Raw genomic sequence first — 27,185 nt, 5'->3', positions numbered from 1 at the left:
TTGTATTTATCCACACCCCCTAAAGGCCGGTCCGTGAAAATATTGTCGGGCATAAACCGGTCCGTGGCGCAAAAAAGGTTGGAGACAGCTGGTCTATCACATCATAAGAGTGGTTGTCTGAGCTGTTTACTTCCTCTCAGCCAGAGGTCTGAATCATCGTCAGTTTTATAGTCTTCTTACTAACGAAGACATTGCATACCAAGTCTCACACTAAAGTACGAGCTGTGCTGATGTTTACAACAGTAGTTGTGGTCATTTTTAGGCATTTTGTGGATCGCATAGTTTGTGATATTTCTCAACCAGCAGCATCTTTCCCTTCATCAATTGTCCTACTACACACAGGCCGCAGAAAGAAGTGATGAAATGGAGGTGCCAGGAGCAGAAAAAAGGGGAGCAATGGAAGCTGACAAGGGAAAAAAGTACATCAGCTTGGCATGATGCATCATGCCAAGCTGATGCTGGTGTGGAGTTCCACATAATAGGGGCCTCAAGTCTGTGAGAAACGAAATCCTACACAAATGCATTGCTGCACCAACTGTACGGTGCAAGCAAGAGAGTGAAAAAATAAATTCACAGGATTCGCTGCAGAGGTTACATCTTTCAACTGGCTTGGGAACGCTTCAGTGTCCCCGGATGAGCTGGAAGAGGTGGTTTGGCTGAGGGAAGTCTGGGCTTCTCTGCTCGGACGGCTGCCCCCATGATCCGAACCCAGATAAGGAGCAGAAAAAGGATGGATGGATTCTTCGGTGGATCCAAAGCACATCCTTCTTGTTTACTCCAGAAGATGACAACACAATCAAAAGTCTAAGTTCATACATTTTTCTAAGACCCATGAAGCTGTCACTGTGTGTGTGTGTACAGAACAGGCTGCAGGCACTTTAAACAAAGGTCCAAGACATCCATTCTTCTGCAAACTATGAACAACATGCAATTTACAAGAATTAAACCAAAGGTACTTCACAAATTAATTTCTGCAGTCACAAAGAAACCGGATACCTTTTCTAGTTAGCAAATTTTTCTCATGACAAGATAAAGGAACCTGCTAAGTGTTTCCAGGATGAAAGGCTGTTTGAATGATAAGCATAAATAAGGCTATACAAAAGTGACCTGTCCAGAAACTATCAAATGACAGCACAAGTTTAGCACCCATACAGTACGTTCCCCTCACTGATTATTGGAATCATAATATTAAGATGCATGGATGCTGTGCTCTTTGCAGTGGGTCAAAATAATGTAAAAATGTCCCTAAAAGATGCTTCAGTGTAAAAAGGGCTTTACTCCTGTGTAAGTGCAGGACTTGATTGGTATTATTGATCAGAAATACAGGATCATGAAGAGCCACTGAATGTATAAAACCTGTAAACACAAAATAATACATTTTCTGTCCAAGGCCATCAGTTAGTTCTATCAGTTATCACAGAATCGCAAACCCACATCAAACACAGACGCCTAACAGACAGTATTGATTAGACAGCCATGCATGCAGAGCCGTCTCCCCATGAAATGGGCTATTATTACTGCAGTTTCAGTACAAACTACCCACAGCCATAAAATCCATGACTATGACCAGATCACTACAGCAAATAGGTGTCAATATATACCACACAGGTATCTTTCTTTGAGTAGTGAACGTTAGGCTAGGTTCAAAAACATTTTTTTTTTTAAATTTGTCTTAATTTCCATCATGTATTCTTAGTTGTATGTATATTTTTTTTCTTTCCCTGGATTCTTTTTCCTATTTTTTATGGTTGGTATCAACTGAAAATATTACTCACCAGTACAGTAACAAGATCTTGCCCTCAATGACTTTTCACATTTAAATAATCTTAATTAAAAATCACAATTTAACAACTCAGTAGCCTGTCAGTGATCATTCAGACTGATAAACCATTGTAACAAATCTAATTTTACAGCTGACTAATATGTAAACCAATAAAAAAAATTATACATGGTTCTGCTCTGTTAGCAAGGCACGAGCAAGTTTACAAAAACAGCCGCAAGGTAAATGTAAAGCAGACAATAAACCCATATCAGACATCACAACTACTGAGAAAGAAAGCTAAAAAAAAAAACATGACAAAACAAATGATTTTAGCAGCTTCAAATCAGATTGGATTGGAAGGAAGTCAGTTGTCTGCCTTGCCTGGTGGTAAGCAGCGCCTCCGAGTAGGAGAGCTCAGTCCTTCTTTAGAGGAAGTTTAGGAATATTCATCACTGAGTGATCTTACTGATGACTTTAGTGGGTGTGTATGAAACTATCTCAGTGTTTCACTAAATTCAGCTGATAGTGTATTATGTGTTTAACTTGATCAATGCCATGTCTTCCTACCTGCACCTCCATTGTTTCATCATTGTTTAGCCATCCGGTCTTTAAGTGATGACATGATGAACCCTGCTTCCGGTCCAAACTACTCTGCGTTTATTAAGGCTGTTGTGTTTTTAACATGTTTTAATGCTTTGTATTTTGTTCTATTTAATCTGAACAAGCCCCTAAAAACAGTCAGTGATTACTGTCGGCCTCTCTCGGTTTTTATTACCACTATTCATTTTAAAGCTCAGTTTTTAAAACCTTACGATGTAACTACAACCCAGTCCATGCAGCAATAAATGAATGACTAACCTCTTGTTGTGGATGGATTATCTCAGTTGTTCTCCTGACTGAAGTTTGGTCCGTTTACAGCATCCTGCCATGCGATTATATTTGTCCCTAACCATCTGGAACCCTCACGTTAACTTTTATCGAGTGGAAGTTAGCATTCATGCTAAAGCTTCACTGCTAATGCGTTTATATTATGCTAACCATAGCTGTGGAGCTAGCCACCACGTAGCACTTCATTATATACCAGCTAGCCCAACTTCAGTAACCCTACAAATGTCATTACTGTTTAGGTTTTTGTCTTCATTTATGTTGGAAGTGATAGCAGAGCTGTATGTTTGAATTTTTTCAGAAATCCCTCAGTCAGAATGTAGTATATCATCTTTAGATGAAAACTAGCGAGCTAACTTCCTGCTAACTGCTAACTCCCTTAAATTTCATAAATTCTGTTTTCATGGATGCCTGAATGTTAAACTTAATTGCTACACCTGGTAAAGCAGCCACACAGATCATTTTGGTAAAGATTTTAGATTTAGCTCTCAGTGATGCTGCAGTATTTGTTTGACTTTGGGACCTAAAGCGGAGTTTGGACCCGGAAACGGCTAATGACGTCAGACTTAAAGACTGGATAGCATCCTGACTGTAAAAACTTATTATTAGTATTATTATTATTATTATTATTATTATTTAAATACTTTCCATTTGGTTACCAGGGTGATGTGCCATTGACATTTCAGCTCTTTCTTGTAATAAGTTTTACGCTTGTAAAAAGTGAAGACTAAGTCACACAGCAATGTGACAAAAAAAAGTCACAATGTGTAATCACAGCAATTATTACTGCAATTAAACTTCCGATTTAACTGTGACCCACAGATCAAATCAGACATATCCCTTTTTCTATTTTATCTTTCCCATCTCTCTCCAGCACCCTCGCACTAGAAGGATCTCTCACCCCAGAAAAAGCAAGAGGAAAAACGAATACATTTTCACCAGCGAGGTGCTACTCCATCTGCAGAGCCACAGCAGCCTCATTTTCCCGTGTACATCACACAGGCGGCTGATTGTGAAAGATGATGCACTCGCACCTCGCTAACAGGTTCACGAAAGCCCACATGCTTAAGCCACCTTCGGCTAATTCAATTCCACTGCCATTGCAGAGGTAATGGAGTGTGCCTGCATCTCCTTGCAGTTTGTGCATAGAAAAAAGTGGGATGACAGGGTGGAGCGGTTGGTTGTGGTGGTCAGTCCACCGCCCCTGTGGATTAACAAGGTTATCCTGTTGTTGTGTTTCATTTTTCAGCTATCATCTCAAATTTCTTGTCCAGGAACTAAACTAAAAGTGACTGAAAAAAAAGAAAGTGTCTGGATTTAATTTCCTCCATTCACTTTACCTCACAGAAAAATATTTATCTTTCCTTTAGTAGAATCTAGACATTCAAATTGTTTTGCTGTCTGTGATTTTTGGCTTCCACTCCAATATAATTATCAGCCAGTGAAGTACTTTGTGATGCTCAGTGCACTAAAAAGAAATGAATGTTTTCCATTACTCTGGAAAATGATCAAAACAAGTTTTCAGAACTGCTTTTTATTGATAAAATGGAAACAGGAGCTCCAGCCATTTCTGTTATTTCCCTTTAATTTCCCAAAGATGATTCAAATAGTGTCTTTGTTGTTTGTTTGGTTAGTTGGATGATTGTTCTTTTAATATCTGTAATTGGTCTAGGATTGACTTTGCAGTTTGTCTTAACACTCATTACCAGACAAACACAGAGTTTGCGTAGTCAGACTAACACCTCCCACCAAAATAAAATAAAAAAAAAAAGGATTGAAAGAAAAACATTTTGGCCTCAGATGAAATTTATTCCCTTACTTTAAAAGTCTACATTAAATATAGTGATTTGACTACTTTATTTCAGGCAATCCAGCTCATACCCCTCGACACCTCTAGTTGGACACATAGTGTGCCCTATTTAACCTGATGTAGCTTGCTTTGCACACATCTGCAAGTTACCTTTCAACCTGCCTCCAACTTTGTCTAACTTAACCAATGCCGTGTCTTCCTACCTGCAATGTTCTCCCTTTCCATGTTTGCACATAGAAGGCATGTATGAATGACAGCCACCTGCATGGAAATAACAATCTTCATTTAGCTATAGCAGGCCTAACTGAAAAGCTTCAAAATTATTTAAATACCTTCCATTTGGGCACCAGGGTGATGCAGCATTGATATTTCAGCTCTTTCTTGTAATAAGAATCATCTCTGAGTCCCAGAGTCCCCGAGCAAATGTGCTCACTCACTCTGACTCATGATACAGAGAGAGGCTGAGCAGTCCCTCAAACACACTTTAATTCTGAAATGTGTCATTCCTCCTGAAGCCCTTTGACATTCATGCATATGTAAGAGCCCAATGGAAAGTGTTCTGTGCACTGTGTGGTCATAACGAGCTGCAAACAACTTTTACTTTGCCTTCATATTCTAAACACCCGTTAAAAAGGATGTTTGTATGATGATGTTATCTCCAAAGCCTTGAAGAATTTGTTATTGCATACCTCCTCAGTGGAGGGAAACAAACTGAAATTACAGAAATGCAATCTACTGAGAACGACAGAAATGGCCCATGAGTGGACTTCAAGCCTCCACAGTTACTAATCGCCTCTATTCCTCTGATACACTCAGAATGAGCAACATTGCTACTGAGAGTGTCTGCCTGCTCACCAAAGCCACATAGAAACACAACATTCATCTTCAGACACAGTGGAGCCTTGCCCACCTGCCATGAAATTGCTTTTCACTATAAAACCAGCAGTAATATTAAAGGAAGAACAAAATCACCTGCAATATCGGAGTGATCTAAAATAGATCAGAAATATACTTTGATGGTATGCAATACATACAGAAGCCACTATTATTGCAATATAACAAAGGACATTTCCCTTTTGGATCGGCATATGCAACACAGGTTTGCATGGTGCATATCTGAAATTTTTGTTCAATAATAGAAAGTTTAGACAGTGGAGTGAAATAAAAATTCCTTCTCCAGTTTTAAATCCCTCCTTATGAAATGCTTCCTTGGCCATTTGATAGGATGCCTGAAAAGCAGCTGTCTCATTCATTTGTCTGGGTTTGACTAAGGACCTGCTAACTTGCTTGAATCCCCCATTAATGAGACCAGACTGAGCTTATGGCATTCAGCATGTCACATAAACCTTCATTAATGTGGAATGAAGGGCCAGGTTTTTTAATTCCTGGCTCTACAGAATCAGCAGGGTACAAAAATTGCCCCTGAAAGCCTAAAACTGCTCTAACGCACGTTACCCAGCTTCAGAAGAGAATGCCACTATGAGCTTTATGTTAAGTGCACAGTTAAGTAATGCAATGCAAAAGAGTGCAATTTATTACCATAGACTGAACCTCATGTTGATGAGAAAATAGTGGAAATTTACAGGTTATGGCAAAGAAATAGTCTGACACATACCCCTGTTAATGGACATTTATGTGGAGATTTAAAAGAAACTGGAATCATGTTAAAAAACTAACTTCAGAGATCCTGATAAGTGCATTTTTCTAAAGCTTTCGGACAGGCTAACCATTTCCACCTGTAAACAGTCATTTCCATGGATTCCCTCACATGACTTTCTATCTCCATGTGTTACTGTCTCTATGTTGGGTATTTTGCCTTATAGATGAAGGGTTGTTCTCCTGCACATTCAGGTTCGGTCCTGAGTATCACTTGTGCTCCTAGCAAAAGAAAATTCCAGCGTTCTTGGAGGCTCCGAGTGCAATGGCTGCCCTACTGGCAACTCCATTGTCCTGCTAGGAGACTTCAACACTTACATCAGCAACAACAGTTAGATCTGAAGGGTGTGATTGAGAAGAACGGCCTGCCTGCTGCTGACTTGATTGATTGATATGTTTATTGATTAGCATTCAAATATCTCAGTGAAGACAGAACAAAGATTTACCACAAAGCAAGAAAGCATGAGACAAGGCTAATCAAAAGGTATTGGCTGAAGCATTTGCTTATTACGCCAACCCTTTTAACAAAAGATCTTTTAGCATGCAGCTCCTGTACACAGGGCTCGAAGCAAATAATAAAATTCAATTCAATTCAATTTCATTTATATAGCGCCAAATCACAACAAATGTCGCCTCAAGGCGCTTCATAGATACAGAGAGAAAAGCCCAACAATCATATGACCCCCTATGAGCAGCACTTTGGCGACAGTGGGAAGGAAAAACTCCCTTTTAACAGGAAGAAACCTCCGGCAGAACCCGGCTCAGGGAGGGGCGGCCATCTGCTGTGACCGGTTGGGGTGAGAGAAGGCAAACAAAGCAAAAACAAAACAAACAAACAAACAAGAAAAAACAAAAAAAACAAAAAACTTTCCACCTTAGTAAGTAACTACATCAAAGCAAAAGAATCAAGAGGTTTTCTGTTTTTCAACTGTTGAATTCAACTGAGGATATGGTCAGGCGGTGGTCGGATGAATATTTTGAGAATCTCCAAAATTCCACTGACATGCCTTCAATATAGGAAGCAGAGTCAGAGGGACAAGGGCGACAACTGACCCATCACCAGGTGTAAGATCACTGAGGTTCTTAAACAACTCCTTGGTGGTAGGGTCCTTACGATGGATGCAAACCGCTCGAGTTTGCATCCATCTCTGTCATGTTGCATGGAGAGACTGGGCATCTGCATTAGAAGAATGAGGTGGTGGTTCAGTCTTCAAGAAGTGAAAAGGGAGGGTGTGCTCCAGATAAGGGGGAATCACACAACTCTCTGGGAAGGTCTGTGCCAGCGTACTGAGGAGGAAAGTCCATTCCATTTGTTGGATTCAGAAAGAACAATGAATTTTAACCAGTCAACATGTGTTTTGTGGATGTGGAAAAGGCATATTAACTACTTCCCTTGGGGGATCAAGTAGGAGGTGCTTTGAGAGTCATCCATGCTCCTACCAACTTGCAGTGGCTCCTCCACCCCCTGTTTGTGAAACAGTTGTATACAAAATAATTTCACTGTGAATCAGCTTTGGAATATTAAAAATGTATGTCACTGTATTTCTTGCAACAACTTATTTCTATTGTAAACACTGAAAAAATAAAGTCATATATCTCTAAAAAGCAGTGATGTGAATATTATTGTGCAGAAATAGGCCGTGTGAGACACACTGTAAAGAAACGAGTGACAGGTCTATCATTTACATCCGGATTAGTCATTAGGATTAGTCACGATGAGGATCCACGCAGCCTGAAGCCATCCATTAACTCCATGTCACCAAGTTTAGTTCATTTCATTGGGGATATGAAGGGGAAAAGATTTATGTCAAATAGTTCCAGAGAGTTATGTATTGTGTTCAAGAATATTTGTAATAAAGAAACATCTCCTGCTTCAGACTGAATATCAAGTTCATGATTAGCTTTCTGATCATGCCCAATCTTTTATATCATAAGGTGACATTATCATTTTTACAAAGTATTACATCATGTAGAGAAAGGCGGGTGAAGTAGATTTTCCATTGCTGTGTAAATTAAGTCTTGAAACCTTAAAAACAACAGCTGCTCATTTCACTCACAGCTTTTTAAGATATAACGCATGCACGCTGGGCTGTGCCAAGTTGTTGGATACTCAAGCTCCAAGCATGAAGCAGCCCTTTAAAAAAGAATAAGGGCATAGGACTGATTGCAATTGTATTTTCACACACACACCGTCAAAGACATCAAATGTCATGTGTCTGCGGTCCTATTGATTGCCCAGCGGGGCATCATAGGAAAGAACTCTGAAACAACCCGCAGAGGTTAATGTACACGCATTTCAACCTGCTGGATATGAGTCAATACATCTATTGACTGCAAACCACTCAACAACATGTGTCAAGTGCAGAACTACGTAGATCTAAAGAGTGTTTTAACTGACATGGAGTGGCAGCTAGGCGATATTTACCCAATATCCCCATTTTGGAAACACAAGCTACAGGCTCGGAAATATTAAAAGAAATCAGACCAAAATGTTTAAAGGACTCAAATTTTAACCACAACAATCAATTTACCAAATTACATTGAGAAAATAACTCAATGTAAAAGGGTTCAATTGCAATGAACCTACTTGCGCAGAATAATCATCTGAATCTATGGCTCCCATTCGCTTAATGATTTGTTTCAAGTCTTTGCTTTCTGGCCCACCACTTTGATGTTTTGGTTCACTCTCACTCTTCACTAATTCTCATAGCATTGTTTGCAAACAGAGAAGAGAGCTGGAGGACACATACTGAACTATTTTGCAGCCAAAGAACCAGATGTCTCTTCTTGGACCAGTAAATAAGTAGGTAAAGTTTATTTATGCAGCACTTTTCAAAAACAAAAGTCCCAAATGGTAAATGGACTGTTAGTTATATAGTAGTTTCTACTCAATTTGAGCACTCAAAGCACTTTCTTCCTACAAGCCTCATTCACCCATTCCCACAAATGCATTTTTCTAACACTCACACATTGGTGGATCCATTGGGGGTAAATTCGGGGTTCAGTATCTTATTCAAGGATACTTTGAAATGCAGGTTGGAGGAGCAAGAGACTGAACCACCGACCTTCCAATTAGTAGATAACCTGCTGTATGTAAGTCACAGCCACGCTACAATATAAAATAAATGGATAAAACACAATAAAAGCAAACCTGCATGAGTAGCTCTTAAGCTTCTTCTTAAAGGTATCATCAGTGTCCACAGATCATAAGTGCACAGTCTGATTTTTATTCTGAACCTGGACTGAGGTACCACAGACATGATCAGCTGACCTCAGAGACATAGTAGATAACATATTTATATACAGCTTCACAAATACAGGGAAACATCTGACCTTAAAGATCTCTGAAACGAACTTTAAACTGAACCCTCAACTTTACAGGAAGCCAGTGGGAAGAATCGGTGTTACATCCAACCTCAGAGTGGACCTGGCAGGAAGCCTCGCTGCAGTATGTGGGAACATTAATAAGTGATTTGCTCAGTTTAAGGATTAATGAATTCCAATAACTTAGGTGTGATGAAATAAAAGCATGTTTGAACTTGTATAACATCGGAAATCTTTCTGAGACACACATTCAGAAACATTTTATAGTATTTTAAATTTGAATTAAGGGTTAAACCCTGTGTGGTTACACCACCTTCTTTTAAAGGAAGTCCAAAAACGTAAAGAGAAATTAATAAATATTAGAACAAAAGCAAAGCTCATACATAATAGTGACAGCTAACCTGATAGAGCAAAAATAAAAAAAAATACACAAATGATGTTCTTTCACATTCACAACAGTCTGGGTCAGTGATCTGCAACAACGCTGCCTTTGAATGACAGAAAACCTGCTAAGTGGTCTGACTGTCGGATAAACCTGGTGTTTGTGTGATTTGCAAACATTTCCCGTAATTCTTTAAGCTCTCGGGTGCTCTTTGTGTTTTGCCGTAAAGGTCAGTGGAGCTGCTGCGTGTGGGCTTAGTTTGTAATGGTTACAAGTATTCTTGTTGCTGTCATTTTCTCGAAATATGTAAAGAAAATTGCCTTGAATTAACTGTTAGCACTGATATATCAAATCTATATCAGAGCAGTACATAGAACATGTAGACTCAGCCACCAGTTTATTGAGTGTACCAAACTACAAATTATTTTAGGCAGAGTGTGACACTGCACTTGCATTCTTCTTGCTTTAAAATTGATGCTTGCAGTCTGGGAACAGGCCTGAAATCATTTGCAGTCAGTTGCAGTCTTCAAAGCAACTTACATGTACATGTTGCTGCCACCCACATCTACTTTAACTACCACTCCAGGAATATAACCAGGGTAAAACTAGTTTGCAACCAGTTAAGTCAAGTCGCCTATACACTAAAGATGCACGTTGCACACAAGCTGCATGTGACCTGTATAATCTCATTGCAAGCAGCGGTCCCCCCATAAGTTGAGAATGCAACACCCACAGCTGGTCACCGTAACTACTTGCATGTGCTCTTGGACCAGCTGAAAAGTACCGCCGTGACTAATTGACCAAAAGACACTGGTCACTACTGGTTAACAATCTTCTTGCCTCGCTCGGTGTCTATTTAATGACTGAAATCAGCTCAGGAATCTGAGACAAAGCTCCACACAGCCAAGTATCATCAAGTCAGTCAGGAGGGAATTGTATTTGTCATGTGGCTAATGTTCTGACCTGCTGTTGTGCCACATGCTGTCCAGTTAGATAAGTCGCCGCCTTTGTGTGAGTTGTTAGGAAAAAAAAAAAAAAAGCAAACAGCTTTTCTTTCCAATATTACAATTGCTGTACGACTTCGAATAGCAGCACCTTTCTCTGCGAACAACAGCAAAGCTTGTTTACAGAAGCAGAGGAGACCTTACTCTGATCCCATGAGTTCCATCAGAGGATCCGGCTGTGCAGCAAAGAAATAAAACATTAAGCAGCTTCAAATGTTTCTGATCAAAAAAAAAAAAATCAGGAGCAGAAATCACACAACAGACTGAACTTCACAGGCAGACTGACTAAAATCCCCTGTTGTGCTGCATGGTAAATATCTTCCACTCCTGCACCACTTGTTGCTCAGATGCTTTGATTTGGCACAGCCGTTTCCCTTGCTGAACCATCAAATACCTAATTTAAACACCAGAAAGACTGTGTATCTCTCTGCCTTTTTCCTCATCCCTGCGCTGCTTCCGTCTTATATGCTAATGCGTGAACACACAGCACTTTAGTTATGAATTTACCTTGGCTCTCTTTGGGAACAAATACCAGGCAGAACAAAGCTGAGCATACTTGTCCTAGATGTGATAGCTTGATGAAATCTGTGCATGTGTGTGTAAATACATGCGAGTGTATCTGCGCAGGAACAAAAAGAGGATCAAACAAATGTGCATGGGCGCACATGCATGTTTCTTCTGTTCTTTTTAAGAGCCTCTCTTTGTCCCTGGAGACCCTCCACTCTGCAATCTATCATTCGACGTGTTCATTAGCGTAAGTGTGTGTTGGTGTGTGTGCTGCATGTGATTCACCAGGCATCGCTCGCCTGGGAATCAGCATTAAGCGGTGCAGCAGCTCGCCATATGCTGAGATCAGGAAGAAGAGCATCAATTAACAGACTTTTGATCCTTTCTAATAAAGCACAAACACATTGTACAACAAAGGCTGATAGCAACAAATCCCACAATGGGATCTAACAATCAATGGAAGTGTGTAGCTCTGACTCAAACCTAAAAATAGAGTGATCTGATAGCTCTGTGGTATTTAAGACTGAAATTTGTTGTTTTTTTACACAATATTGAGATACAGCCAAAAGCATGTCAAACTTTATTCAGTGACTTGACTGGAAAAAATGACTGGTCAGTGCTGCCCTGTTTGCACAATAAGCAAGGGTTGTGTCTAGTGGCCAATGTTAACCATCTATTCTGACCATCTCAAAAGAGCGTTGTAGTCTGACCCTAATAATACTCCAGAGTATAACAAGTGAACAATGTTGACATCACCCATTGTTTTGTGAAGCCCTGTTATGAAGACTTGAACTGAGTGTTTTTTCTATTTCAAACAAGCAAAAAATGGTGCAACTATGAAACCGCACACTCATTGGCTAGTGATAAGTCTTTAGCCAATGAGAATACCCAGGATAATCCTCCTTTGTGACTCTTGGATCATAAGTCATAAAATTGACTTCATTTTCTTTTCAGTAAAACCCAAATCTAGGTCATAAAGTCATCAGGAAAGTGTTTAGTGAGGCTGCAGAGCGAAAAAGAAAGCCAGGGCTGTTTTCCCATAGAGAGGTATACAACTGGAAGTCATTCTGCAACCACATGAGTTACCCCCTGATGGGCATTAAATAGAATGCAGGTTTAAAACACTTACTTTTTTGGCTTCAGTTTTCAGACCTCGAAGTTACATCTATCTGTTTACTCTCGGTGGACGTTACAGAAGTTTACCTGTGGTTGAAAAAATACTTTAAGAATAGAAGTCACTGTGCATAAAACATTTAGAAAAATCATTTTAAAAGATGAAACAGACTAAGGTTAAACAGAAGAAAAGTCAGTATGGAATAAGGTGGCAGTTGTGAGCCTTTGGCGAATAATTTGTCAAATTAATGTTGCGGGTGAGAACTGGTCACGCCAGGATTTATGCTGCCTGCTGATGGACAATATCTTAATCTTTGAAATATTTGTGTTTTTCCTATCCAAAGAGGTGTGGGGGGAAAAACAACCTTACTTTCACCTACAAGAAATAAAACAGGATGTCTCAGATTACATAAAAATCTCAAATCACCCCAGAATGTTAGCAATGGAATGCATTCAACATATGGCACCTCTTCTATGTGAATAATAAAGGGATTGAAGTGTGATCAACAGTTGCCAAGGTAACACATGTTTGTTCTCATATGTGATTTGTAACTAAATTTAATAAAAGCGGATGAAATCACAAGGCTGTTTTATTATAGAGCACAGTCTGCTACAGTGGGGACAGAGCCACTTTGAGGTATTTATTATTATCATTGTTTATTCATCCATCTTTTACAGAGCATGCACACACACATGTTTGGGATCCAATGTAATTCTTAAACCACCTCAATTTGGCTGAAACATTCCTGGTGCACAAATAATGGTATTTTAGGAGATTCTTTACTTAAACTGATTAAATAAGCCTACAATTTTTTACAGACTTAATCATCAGTTATATGAATACTGTGATATATAAAGGATGGTATTAATGTTGCTGTTAATATACAAATCTAATACTTAACCTTAATTCAGTGATGATTAAAAGATTTATCATGTGCACATGCCCTAAATCCATATGTTAGTTAAAAAACAAAATCATACTAGCTTAAAAATTAAGGAGTACTTATTTCCTTCAAATATCATTAAAATGCTATTCCAGGTACCTAAATTAAATAAATATAAATTACTAGATTATGGGTACTTTAATGTAACATTTAAAGGAAACCTTACAACTTCATATTATTATTGGAGTGTAATAGATTAGCTTTAAATGACTCAGTTTGAAAAAAAAAAAAAACACATGTTTATCATGGGCATGAGGTAGGACCGTGATAATACACAAGATAATGAAGAAAGAGAAAACAGGAGGTGCAACACATTTAAAAAGGAATAAAACAAAACAAAAATGGACAAGGGAAATAAACTAAATCCCATTAAGCACACTAGACAAAGGCTACCAAAATAAGAGAGGAAATAACCAAACAAGCGGGACACCACTGATGAAAACTTTACAGAAAGGGCAGAACAACATGGAAGATATGCAAAACCCAAGAAAAAGAACAGAATTAATACACAAAGGGGAAAATAATTTTGAAATTGGACCCAAGTGTGGAACAGAGTGCGAAGACAACAGAAGTAGTTTTAACAGTTTTATTTTGGTAGTGACAAACACAGCATAATAACTTGGCATAGAAACGTGGCAACTTAGAATATATACAGTATACAACTTAGCAGGGTGAGGGGTGAGGGACTAACGAGGTGGACTGAGTCACGGCTGGAAGAGGCTGTGGTAGCAGTTGCAGGTGGAGTTGGAGTAGCTTTGAGGGGAGAAGGTGTAGCTCCGGGTGAGCTGAGCGGAGTGGAATGGCTGACCTGGGTTCAAGAGATCCACCGAGCAAAAGGTGGCAGGAGGGCAGGCAGGTGTAGAGCTGGAAGCTTTCCAAGAGGTGGCGTGTGAAGAGCAGAGTATGGCTTGGAGTCTGAGAAATGAGCAAAGCCTGAGGGATGAGCCGTGGCGTGACCAGAAAACTGCAGCACAAGAGAACAAGGTGGACTTGAGACAGCAGCATAGAGCATAAGAGCCTGTTACTAACATGGGTCAGTTGACAAACTGGCGGTGACAAGACAACGCAGGTCTCGGCGGACACAGGTGAATCTGGAACCCAGTGGAAATTTCCAGCAGCTCACCCGGACTGTGACAAAGAATCACACATTTACACAAAGAAAACTAGAAAGTCCACAAAAAACTCAAATCACAGGCTAGCATATCCAGGACCATAACAACTTCCTGCAAATCGAAAGCTTCAGTAGAAGGAACATGGGGCTGCTGTACTAGCAGCCAGCCTCAAATGACCATGTTAAGGAAATCCACAGCCACTGGCGCCAAGTGTCCAGGAAAACTGTTGGAGACGGCACATTTAATGAAATATGAAGCCTGAGGTTTTGGCCTCATTATCTGAAACTTTGGCCATGTTATAAATACGCATCCAACATCGTTTTCATATATGCATGGCAGAAAATAAAGCATGGTATGTTTCCTTTAAAACAAATCTACTTTTAAGAGAGAATAAACCCACACAGAAACATATGTAAAGAGCATCAAAGAATCCATCAGACCTCATACTGTTTTGGCTTTAAAGAGGCTCAAATGAAAGTAGCAACATAAAATGATGATCTAATGTCACCGGGCTTCAGCGTCTCATCAAACAGTCGCACTCTGAGGCAGAATCTAAATGGCGTTTGGTACTATATAGATATTTTCAACAGTCGACATGGTCTGTGCCGCAGGTGGCAGAATATCCATTCACCTCTCAGGGTGCTTTCTCTGCTCTCATTTCATTTCTCATGGATGAAAGAGAATAAGGGGAAAATGCTACCCACTGGTTCTCACTTTACTCAACAGCACTCTGCACTAGGCTCTGTTTTGTCAAAAGCCAAAATGGCTTCATTGTAATTCAGCAGACATGTTTGAGAAGTAAGGGAGATGACAAGTCTTAAGACACTCAATATTTCTCGCTGCTGTTCATGTGAAGAGTGAAAAGATGAAGATTTTCTGCATAGGAAATAATCGGGAGTTGATGTCTTGGCTCTTCTATGACTTCAAAAATGTGTTTTTGCTGTGCCAGCTGTACATATTTATATATAACTGGTGCAAGAAAAAGACATCGACACACATATTATATACAGCTGTGGTCAAAGGTTTCATCACTCACATGTCATGGTAATCTGGGGCTATTAAAGATTTATTTGACCTCTTCTTTTTTCCAGGGTGTTATGATTGTGCAGCATATATTAACTTCTTTGAAAACTGAAATGGGTGCACATGTTTGAATTCATTTTGGATTTTCCCTAATCTATATAAGGTTAAATGCACTGTTAAAAAAAATTAAAGGAACACTTTCAAAACACATCACATCTCAAAGGGGAAAAGACATGCTGGATATCCATTACTGATATGGACTGGATAATGTGTTGCCATTTTTTGATCAAATTAAAATGTTCAACCTACAGTGGGACTGAATTCAAAGACCCTGAAAATCAAACTGAAAAAAATGGTTACGGTAACACAGTCTAATGAAGGAGAAAACCCTTGGAAAACACAAAGGAAATTATTTTTATTGATTGAATTGGTATGCTTGGTGATAAATGGCCAACAAATGCAACTGATCAGTTTTCTAATCTACGCTCTTATTAGCTAAAATTCCAGGAGTGTAACTTAGACATAAAATCGTGTAAACACTTCCAGCATCACCAACTGAATACATGTAAAATCCAATGAGAAGGTGACACACACTTTGTGCCTCTGTAACATTATAGATGGGCTTCATTTTATGGGGTTTTTTTAAACTACAACTTAATATGCTGAACTTTAAAAGAAAACACATTCTCCTAGCAGAGGATCTATATCACACTTGTGGGCGCTTCTACCTGATTTTAAATGGAAACTCTGAACATATGCTGGTCCTGATCGGGGTATGACTTCAGCATAAGTGGCGACAGTGAGTTAGTCACGTAATAAGAGAGTAAATTCTATGATAAAAATGGACTTTAAGCCTAAGCTTGGCAGGATATCTGGCACTTTTACCCAGCTGTCCAAGAGGTAAAGAACAAAAAGTACAAACTGTACACACAGGACACAGACAGGGATGGGAAAAAGAAAGAAAAACAAGAGGAAACAACAGAAAAGTAATGATCAGTCTTACTAGAATCCATTTGTGAGTCTGATGTTGTAGGCAATTCTGTTTTTGTCTGTTGGTCATTGTTTACGAATGGAGACTTGGGTCACTTGTACAACAGCTTCTAGTGCAGAACAATAAAGGTGAAAAAGTCAGTAATGCTGCAGATAATTTCTCTCAGTTGTTAAAAATGTAACTAAATTATCAGATGATAGCCAGTGGTTATGGCATTGGTCTTCTGCCACTTCTCTTTTATTCTTTAAGCAAACTGTTTACCTGCATGCAACGATTCCTTGCTCAAAGCTGACTGATCAATAGCACTCAGAGTAAAAGCAACAACAAGAAACAAGAAACCAAAAATATTTTCATTGCTAGCAGATTACAACAGAAGCAATGATCAAAAATAAGATTTCTAAATAAGGTGTATGTGTAGAATTAAGGGACAGCTAGTTGTCACTACTCTCTGTGGCAACTGTATCTGTATCGTAAACATAGGTAAAAGCGAATTAGTCGAAACCTACTTTAAAACCACAGCCTGATGGGGTTTTTCTATTGAATAAATAGATAATAATAAATACATAGACATTGTGACAGATCCAGGTCAGCCATTTTCCTTTGTTTACACTCCTGCGAAGCTAATCTAACAGGCTGCTATGTGTAAGTGACAGTGTGCAAATACGACTGAAAGACATTATTTTTGGCTTATATTTAGAATAACATAAGAAACGCAAAATGTTTAACTTTTCAGTAACTATCAGAAATAACCTTGCAAGTTAAAAATTGAAACGAGAAACTAAAGGAACGCAGAAGAAGAAAATCACGAAGCAGTGCTTGTTCATTTCGCACTCTGGTGAAGCCAGTGTTTTCATGAAATGTTGGCACATTGTTGGGGAGTCCACTCACTCGCTGCTTTACCCCCTCAACTCGGGGACTTGGCTCGATATGAGGAGAGTGTTTTTACATAAAAATCAAGATGCCACGATTCTATTAAATTTGAATGAACTTCGGAGAAATCCGTGTTGCCTTTAGGAAAAGGAATTCGGTCGAAGTCTTGGAACGAAACAAATGTAGGCCAATCAAATTAAATGTAGATGAAGGAACAAAATAAAACGAGTTTAATGGAAGATAAAATGAAGTATTTGGCACGATGGAGTTTAAATTATTGAGCTCTCTTTCAGCTCACAGCCAGTGGCTTCAGGGTGCTACAGGAAGACCCCAAAAGACACATCTGGTCTTTCTCTCCAGCATCCTTTTAGTTTTATAGTTCTTAATCTCCTGCAGTGCGTTCCACAGCTTTTACCATTGTGGTTATTTGCTGCATGGAGTGACTCACAAAGGAGTGCCATTAATCATAAAAGTACAGCTCAACCTGATACTCAAGTCTTTTAATTTACTGTTTGGAAGATAAAAGTTTGCAGAAACATTAATATTGTGAAATAACCCCACCGTATAAACAATAGTTTGGTGGTGTATATGAATACAGTTATGCCCATAAATATTTGGACAATGACAAGTTTTTGTAATTATGTTTCTGTATTTCGCCACAGTTTTAATTTAAGAGGGTTAACAAAAGCATTGCACTGACTGTTTAGGACTTTTAAACAGTCGCCCTTTTCAGAGGCTCAAAAATAATTGGACAATTGACTGACAAGCAGTTGCCAAGTGAGGCCTGTTCATTTGTTGTTTTCTAACAAATGAAATCTGGAGTTTAATCCAAGTGTTAAACTTGTATTTGGAAATCTCAACATTGGATCCAAAGAGATGTTGATGCAAGTGAAGGAGGCTATCATTAGGCTGAAAATAAATCCATCAGAGAGACAGGCAAAAACATCAGCAGAGGCCAACAACCTTGTGAATTCTTAAAAAGAAAAAATGCACTGGGCACTTTTGCAACATCGAAATATCTGGAAGACCACAGCAGGGTTAGTGCACAATGACAGATTTACATGGTTAACAAAAACAATGTGATAACATCTAACCAAGTATAGGATAGCCTTGAGGAGCCAGGTGTATCACCACCAAGGTCTATAACCAAGAGATGGAAATATTGAGGGATAGGAACAGGAAGACCTGGTCAGGCTGCCAGAAAACATCTAAAAGAGTCTGTACAGTTCTGGGAAAAATATTTGGGACAGACAAAGATTAAGTTATAGAAGAAAAGAAGAAAATGAGCAGCTTATGATCTGAAGCATAACACAACATCTGTCAGACATCTGTCACAAATGTGCATGTTATGGGTGCACATGTGCAGAAATGTACATTGGGTATACACTCTGCTCAGATTCACCCAAGTGCTAGAAAACTGATTGGACAGTACTTCACAGTGGAATTGGATAATTTTGTATAATTTTTCAATTCAGTTTATACACATACATATATGTGTATGTATATGTATATATACACACACAAAGGGACATTCCTACATATACAACTTTTTTTTTATTATGTTAATGTTAACCACAACGATAAGTCTAATGCAACACCCTCATGACCGATCAGGACAGGGACATGAATTTAGGTGAATAATTCTTCATGGACCCACATTTGGGGGTTTTGTTCCCCTCACCACCACCCAGCCCACTACAGCTTCATCTGATAAACACTCAAAGTTTGTGGCACTGGAAGAACTTTGGCATCAAAATTAGCCTGTCTGAAAGTCCCCTTGTGGCTTTTTGTTCTGAAGCACAGTTGGAAAAGCATGCCAGGAATGACCCTCAATCCCAGAATGATGATATCATGACAGAACCAACAGCCAAAAGCTGTCACAGCACTGAGTCAGTCAAGTGATATAAAAACAAGCAAAAAAAAAGAGAGCAAGAGAAAACCACAGTTGGCTCTTTCTCTGTATTAAATGCACATGCTGCATCCATCAGAGCATTTCTTATAAACAAAGATGCTCTATTGAACCAGTTTAGCCTAAAGCAAAAATACCAAGAAGTTTATAGGTTTTAACATTATTGCAGCATCATATTTGGCTGGCATCTGTGCTTGTTTCAAAGGTTTTATAGGCTATCTGTGTACTAAACTTATGTGCATGGTTGCCGCGATGTTTATTTTATTGTTGGTGACACTTTATAACTTCATTATTTATCACTATAGTAAAAAATAGGCTCCTCACAAAAGGATGGTAAATGAGCTCAGCCACTACTTCTGAAATGGTGATATCTATTCTTGCTAAAGCATTCATTTTTGTTACCTCGCTCTACTTCAAGCTAAAGAATGGCTGCCAATGATGAAAGCAATTAATGGCATCTAAAAGGAGCCGTAAGCAATGATGCAGTGACTTAATCTGCCTTCTATTGCAGGGCCTATATTGAATCTGTCAGTCTGCCTGTGTGCCACAATAGGCTATTGTTTAGGAGGAGGACATGAGGGATGACTTCTGCCTAGGCAACTGTCTTTTACGTTAGGATACACCTGAGTAGACACCCATGCTATACAGTCTGAATGGGTAATACACTACGTTAGTTATGTATGTACACTTTCAGCATATTTTTGTAATGACCTATACATTCAGGGATGTGCATAGAGGCAAACAGGGATGTAAATCTTTACAAATACAGACGCATGCAGATCATTTAATATATTTTGAGTGATACTGGGCTGTTTAGCAGAAAAATTCTGTCTTATAAGACATTTACATTAGCTTTTAAATAATACAACAAAGTAAGGAGCCAAAAACATATTCTCATCCACAAACTTTCTGTGAATACACCTCAGAAAATCCCAGCAGGCAGAGACAGCTACTATACATGCAAACTCACAACCAGTATGAATACTCAGAACTCATACAATCACAGGCACCGGCGCTCTAAAATAAGCCACTAAAAGATGAGATAAGCACAGGAAGAGAGTCGGCACGAAGGCTTATACTCCACAACACAAACACCTTGCATGCAAAATTCTGGGTGCTCACAGAGATGACAACGCTGCTAAAAGTGACACAGGTGCACAACCCACTTGCATTAACATGCGCATTTTTAGAACATGTGCCAGGCTTTGTATGTTTAAAATAATTTTTTGTAAACATAATATGAAGAGTAAACATATCTGCTTGTTTAACATACTATTGAGTGCATATAACAACAATATAATCATAGCATATGTTCACTTGCCAATGCATATATTAGATTTCCTACCATGAAGCAATAATAATGAACAATTTTGTCTTCAGCTTGACACAATCTGGACATTTTCATCTGACTCTGGCATCAAGACGGTTACAGGATATTTTTTCTGCTCGTTTTCTATAAACTCTTAGATTGTTATGCAGGAAAATCCCAGCAGATCAGCAGTTTCTGAAATACTCAGCCCATCTAGGACCAACAGTGTTGGGAAGGTTACTTTTAAAATCTATTCCACTACAGAATACATGCCCCAAAATGTATTTTGTAACGTATTCCGTTAAGTTACTCAATGAGAGTTACGTATTCTGAATACTTTGGATTACTTAATACATTATCGTGCTTTTTACAACAACATGAATGTACTATTGCTGTGTGATTTATTACTATTATTGGAGGTAAAGGGACCTCTGGCTAATACTTCGGGTTCCGTGTCGGGCTCGTAGCTGAAAAATAGCTTTACTTTGTTGTCTGGGTCAACTTTGCTTATGAGAGACAGAGAGAGGCGTTGAAAGGCTGCTCCAACGGAACTTATTGTTTCGGAGGAAAACACGAGCACAGCGTACAGTCGAGTCTTAATAGCTTACTTACAGCTGGGCTCGTCAGGCACTCTTGTTGGCTGCAGTGGTTATTATTATATTTACATGCTTCCAGCTCCCGTTTCTGCTGGATGACAACTCGTGGTTTTCCACTCTCCTTTTTCTCCCTCCTCACGCTCACAGACACATAAAGGGTATGGCAGTCCATTCTCCCTGCAGCACGGACTACACTGCCCATGAGGCCTGTAACACTCCGCCTGTTAGCTTAGCACAACAACAACAAAAAAGGCGCTCTCTCACCCAGGAAACACACAGTCGCAGAGAGAGCACGTCACCCTGTAACCATGGCAACTGTAACGCTGCCGCCTGGAACAACAAAACATAGCTGTCAAACAAAACCCAAACAGTCCTGACCCGCCACGATATGAAACAGGGAAGTACCACCGTGTAATCCATTTATTTTAGCAAAGTAACTGTATTCTAAATACCACCTTTTTAAACGGCAACTGTAACGGAATACAGTTACTCATATTTTGCATTTTAAATACGTAACGGCGGTACATGTATTCCGTTACTCCCCAACACTGAGGACCAACAACCATGCTACCGTCAAAGTCAAATCACCTTAAATCACATTTCTTCCTCATTCTGATGCTCAGTTTGAACTTCAGCGAATTATCTTGACCATGTCTACGTGTCTTTATGCACTGAGTTGCTGCCAGTAATCTAACAGGTATACCTGAAGTAAAAACATGGCGGCTGGGTGTATATCTATTATTAAATGCATTTTTCTATAGAAAGGTAAAAACTTCATAAATTTCATCCTAATATTTTTTTCTCTTATTCTCAATCTTTGTCTGGTCAGTGGCTTTCAGGAGCCCAGAGGGTCTCTGGGTTAACGACTTTCCCAGCCACGGCTGGACAGATAGACAGATGTGTTCTATAGATGGTGTTGCTGGAGATAAAGTCGAGGGGGAGTTACCATGTGTCCTGGTTGCTACAAAGCCCTTTGGTCTCCATTCATCAGCAAGAACAGGACCAGACCGCATGAATCACACACACTGCCAAGAGCAGTTTGTGTTTACTGTGTGTGTGTGTTCATGAATGTAACATACTGTCCGTAGGCAGAGCACATGCACTTTGTCTCACCATTGCAAACGATACATAGTGACAGAGGCTTGTGTATACAATGTGCAGGTGCAGGGATTTTGCACACACACACGCTTTCTGCTTTTAATCAGTCAAATAAACGCATACGAAAGAAAATCAGTGCATCCATACCTCTCTCGTCTAATCACACGGCATCATCTTAAATACAGGAAGTACAGGGTAGTTTGCACACTGAGTGTCAGCACTGTAGATGTTAAACAGAAAATAGTCATATTGTCCTTCAGTAAACAAAGGCTGGTAAACAAATAGGCAAGAGTGGGTTATTATTACCCAACAGCACACACTCATATATTACACACACAGGCATTCACACAGATATAAAAGCAAGAGCAGTATTCATTACTGTGCCACATTAAAAGACAGCACAATGGAACATAAATGACTCTGCGCTCCAATAGCTTAATTGCTAATCTCTTCTTTTAGGACAGTGTTTATTTCATTAGCCTCGTTTGCGCTGATGCTATCTCCCTCCTAATTAACTTGTTTGGATTTAAATGTCTTTTCCCTTTGTGCCAGGCAAGAAACAAACAAATGCAAGGACCACCGTGAAGCCTGGTACAATAGATGTGAAAAAATAAGAATAAAGAAAATATATAAATCACAGGTTTACACGGACTTTGCGCTGTATTAGAGATAATGATCATTAAATGTGGAGTTAAAGTACTGGAAAAAGTCTATAAGTAACTAATATAGCTATTAGCCCATTTTGTAACTAATAGGAGAGTAATTAGTGTTTAAATATGTACTGCGCATAATTGAGAAATGAGAAATATGACCCCATCTTTACACCTCAAGACCGAAGCTTTTCGATCTTAATATTGAAAGTGTTTTTTCCTCTCATATTTCATATGTCTTCTCCTACTAGTAAATATCTTCTCCTTCTTTTATCTTTTTTATTGTAATTCTGTTAAACTTTCAGTAATCCTAGTCTTTGAAACTGATCAGGTCTTTCAAGATGAAATGCCCAACCTTCCTCACATTGCTGAGAGAGATCATGAGACACAGCACCCAGAACTACAAATTAAATGCTCTGTGCGTAGGCTGTTCGAACAAATATAGTTACAAAATCTTAATCTAAGGCACAAATATCTTTGTGATCCGTCCGTCTGACTGGATCACGGCTGTATTCTCAGAAGCACAGTGCCCCGTGAACAGGTTGCCAGTTGATTATATGCCTAACACAGACAAAAAGGCAATCATTCAAGCTTCTCCTGCATCCAGTATTTAGAATGGCCACTTAACCTAAGATTCATGTCTCTGGACTGTGGGAGGAAGCCAGAGCATCTGGATTAAAAAAGGGCAGGCAAAGGGAGAACATGCAAACAACAGGCAGGTTTGATCCCAAAACCAGTATCAGTATTTGCCATACTTTGACAAAGAGCAATTACATAACCGTAACCAAACCTTAGCAATGGCCACAGTGCTTTTCTAGCCTTATTTCCAGCAGCTAAAAGAAAGAAATGCATTTTAAAAATCATGGTGATTAAATGTAAATAGAGCTTCACTGTGTCAATTAAACAAAAGCTTTGTTCTTGTTCAAATTGTTAAAAAAAATTCCCAGCATCTGGTTCCCCGGGTGGCCCGCTACATCAGATGAAAACTGAGATGTCTGGAAGCCTTCACCGGTCCTCATTTGTTTTAATCTGCTACTTTGGTCTTAATCTATCACTGTGGTGCTCTGCAGCATGGCATTCTTTCATTGTGTCAGACTCTGACACTGCAGGCTAGTTTATCTTCACAGTTTGAGTTTGTGCTGCAATGTGGAGCAAAGAAAATAAATGTTTAGGGGAATGCGCTCGGACATGTGTGTGTTTGAGAAAGAACAATAGGTTGAGGGTGGTGGACAAGTCAAATGGTGGATCGAGGGAAAGCTCGAGGTGTGCGCTTGCTATTTTGTGGCCATTCGCCCCCAAAAGTGATTTCTTTATCTCATTTCTCGGTGTTTAGAAGCCTGGAAAGGGAAGAAGGCTGGGGGAAAAGGAGGTGTAAGACAGAAACATTATTTCTGTTTGTTTAATTACGTCAACGTGATTGACGGTCAAAGGAAAACAATTTCTTTATCTGGATCCTCAGTCCTGGGAAATAAGAGGGGACGGAGAATTAGAGGAGAAAGAAGATGTGGGGCAACGAGAATGAAATGGAGTAAAACACTGTGTGCTTCGGGATGTGTGTTTTTCAGTCTACATGTACAAGGTGTGTAAAGAAGTGCAGTGATAAAGAGGCCGCGAAGACAGCAATGAGAAAAAGAGAGGGTGCGATTAGAGAGAGAAGAAAGCGGGCTCCGAACTATTGAACGGCGTATCTGGCTGTGTACACAGCCATCTGTACGCGGGGCCCTGAACCCATTTAAATTCAGGACGATTGCACTGTTTCTCAAATCCTTCAGAGCTGAATGCTTTTTGCACCCCGTCGAACAGGCTCAGAAGAGTAACACTGCGTCTGAAAATACGAACAGCAGCAGCACACGGAGGGCAGATCTCTTTGTCTGCTTAGAAAGGCAGCATTATCCACCCGGCAAGACACGTTTACACTGGGCGGCCTACAGGTTCTCACTTCGTGTTTTCATATCATTATTGATGGGGGCATTTAACGGTGTGGTGGTTTTTGTTCAAAATGCCCGGAAGGTCAGTCTAACAGCATGGCCAGTCGGCTAACATCAACCAGTTAACAGACATGGATGAGGACAATAAAACATCACAACCGGCTCAGTTTTCAAGAGTGTGTATGTGATTGAATCTCTTGGACATAAAGTGAATATTGGAGACTGTCTGATCAGTTCCTATAAGACAAAGCTTAGGTTGTTCGTTCATCAGACATATGCAGTCTAAGCAGTCATGAGTCGGCTTTGTTGGACTATAAAAACAAGTCAAAAGCCAACACTTTGGTAACCACCCTACCCAGTAAAATAGGAATTCAGTGCAGTGGTGTGGTAAAACTCCCCTGAGGGGGAGAAACAAAAATACAGACCACAGCAGCGTTATAGACAGGGTTAGGTTTTATTGCTGCCTCAAGCTTGTACTTGATCCCAATCAAAAGGGCACGTTGGCATCTAGACAGGTACTAGAGAGCCATTTGGGAGATACAAAATAAAAATACAAAACTGAAATGGAGAACTGTGTGTCATACCCCAAACAGGCAACCTGTTGCTTTTTGTACCTACTTTTTTTTGCCAAGATAAAATTATAATATTGGGCTACTGTGCCAATATTTACTTACTGGCACAGTGTCCCACTAATTTCATCTGACTGCTGCAATCAATGTAATATATATACATAAATTACTTGATTAGTTTTGTTAATCTTGTGTCATGGTTTATAGTGCAATTAATATTTTACATAATTCATTATCGTTTTCTTGTTCTTTCCTCGTGTTTTTCCATTTTCCCCACTCTCTTCTGCATTTCCCTGCTTCCCTCTGTGTGTATTCCACATTCCTTTCAGTTACTTCCCACTCATATTACTTCCTTATGTGGCTTGCTGTGTTTTGAGTCCCTGTCGTGTTATCTAATTGAATTTACCTGTGTTTTATTATATTTGGTAAGTGTGTCCCTTTCTTCAGTCTTAATGACCTTGTCGGGCTTTCCCCCTCTGACTCCTGTGTCTCCCACTGCTTCATTTTCTTGCTTCCTTCAGATTTTCTGTTTGAACTTTGGATTATTCTGCCATATTCTTACAGCACTTTTTTATTTTAAATGAAAAAGTCAGATTAAGGATGATTTTCCTTTTTACAACATACAGCCTTTTTGTGCCTTTGTTTTGGTCTGCTAAAGACAGCATCATTGTATATAAACAGGCATCTGCCCACTAACTTCTTCCATCAAATTAAAGCAGATGAAATATGGCTTTTCTTTTATGTCCTTTCTCCTTTGAGAATTCTCCAAAAGCTTTCAAAGTGATGCTTTAAGCAGACACACAAATGCACAAAAATACGCCAAATGATTCATGTCATTATTTTCACTCTCTTATCTTCCCATACTTGCACTTGACAGGGACCTGTATGCAAGAGTCTCATAGAGTCCAATAAAGTCAATAGGAATCCCTCCAAGTCACCATGAAACCCCCACCTGATTGATCTTCTTTCTATAGACATCAGAATTAAATTGGCTAAAACTAATGACCATGTGAAGTCAGAAGTAGAAAGTGCGTTGGCTTGTAAACAGAAAGCACTGTGCTTCTGGTTGAACTCCCACGTCACCATCACGATTCAGTACAACCTATGCATCTGTGCTAATGCTGGAACAATCCATCAAATCACTCCCCTCTATTGTTTTCTATGCAATTTCACAAACTCAAATTTCACTTGTGCTTGAACTGCTCCCTCTACACATTCAGTATATTCAGCTGAAACATGTCATATAATGTAGCTCCTCTGTTTTTCACTTTTTTCCACCAAGTCCAGCTGCCGATAAGTGAAACTGCCACATCAGACTTTAGATAAATGCACATCTAAAACTAGAACCGTTTGCCGTTCCAGATTGACAGGTGTATTACATTAGATGAAAATACAACCCCATCTACTGCACGAGTACATAAATTCATAAACAATCATCCCTCACCCTCTCAGGATACCATGCAGCAGTCAAATCAGTGCATCTCATCAGCACCCATTCAATCAACACTTTGGTTGCTGACACTCAAGGGCAGCCTCTAATTTCAGCCAGTGATGAATGAGCTGGTGGGACAGAGGGAGGGGGATGAACTCCAATCAAGGGGCTCCTATGGGACTGTTATCAATGGGGTACTTCCGGAAACATCTGCCACATGGCTATCTATCATCAGATGACCAGAGAAGCTGCAGTGGGGAAATGATGGGCTCAGCTGTGAGGCTTGTGTGGCTGTTGGTAGAAGCGCACCT

General features: G+C 39.5%; 2 protein-coding genes across 3 annotated transcripts in view; both read right to left on the bottom strand.

Annotated features, from left to right (window-relative positions):
* Positions 1–27,185, bottom strand: part of pard3ab (par-3 family cell polarity regulator alpha, b) — a 373,665-nt gene that overhangs the window by 31,769 nt on the left and 314,711 nt on the right. The gene's annotated exons all lie outside the window — the stretch shown is intronic.
* The window catches only part of LOC146497265 (neuropilin-1a-like), a 204,797-nt gene that overhangs the window by 176,113 nt on the left and 1,499 nt on the right, over positions 1–27,185 (bottom strand). The window contains exons 2-3 of one of the 2 annotated variants that reach the window (XM_085140467.1): positions 16,526–16,622; positions 12,460–12,533 (exon numbers count right to left, since the gene is read on the bottom strand). The gene's annotated coding sequence lies outside the window, so the exon portion shown is untranslated. The remainder of the gene's footprint in view (positions 1–12,459; positions 12,534–16,525; positions 16,623–27,185) is intronic. The other variant, XM_085140468.1, reaches the window with a different exon arrangement.

The sequence above is a fragment of the Neolamprologus multifasciatus genome, chromosome 18 (assembly GCF_963576455.1).
Source record: "Neolamprologus multifasciatus chromosome 18, fNeoMul1.2, whole genome shotgun sequence".
Taxonomy (NCBI): Eukaryota; Metazoa; Chordata; class Actinopteri; order Cichliformes; family Cichlidae; genus Neolamprologus; species Neolamprologus multifasciatus.
The sequence above is the reverse complement of the archived record's forward strand: the minus strand, read 5'-3'. Positions and strand labels throughout refer to the sequence as shown.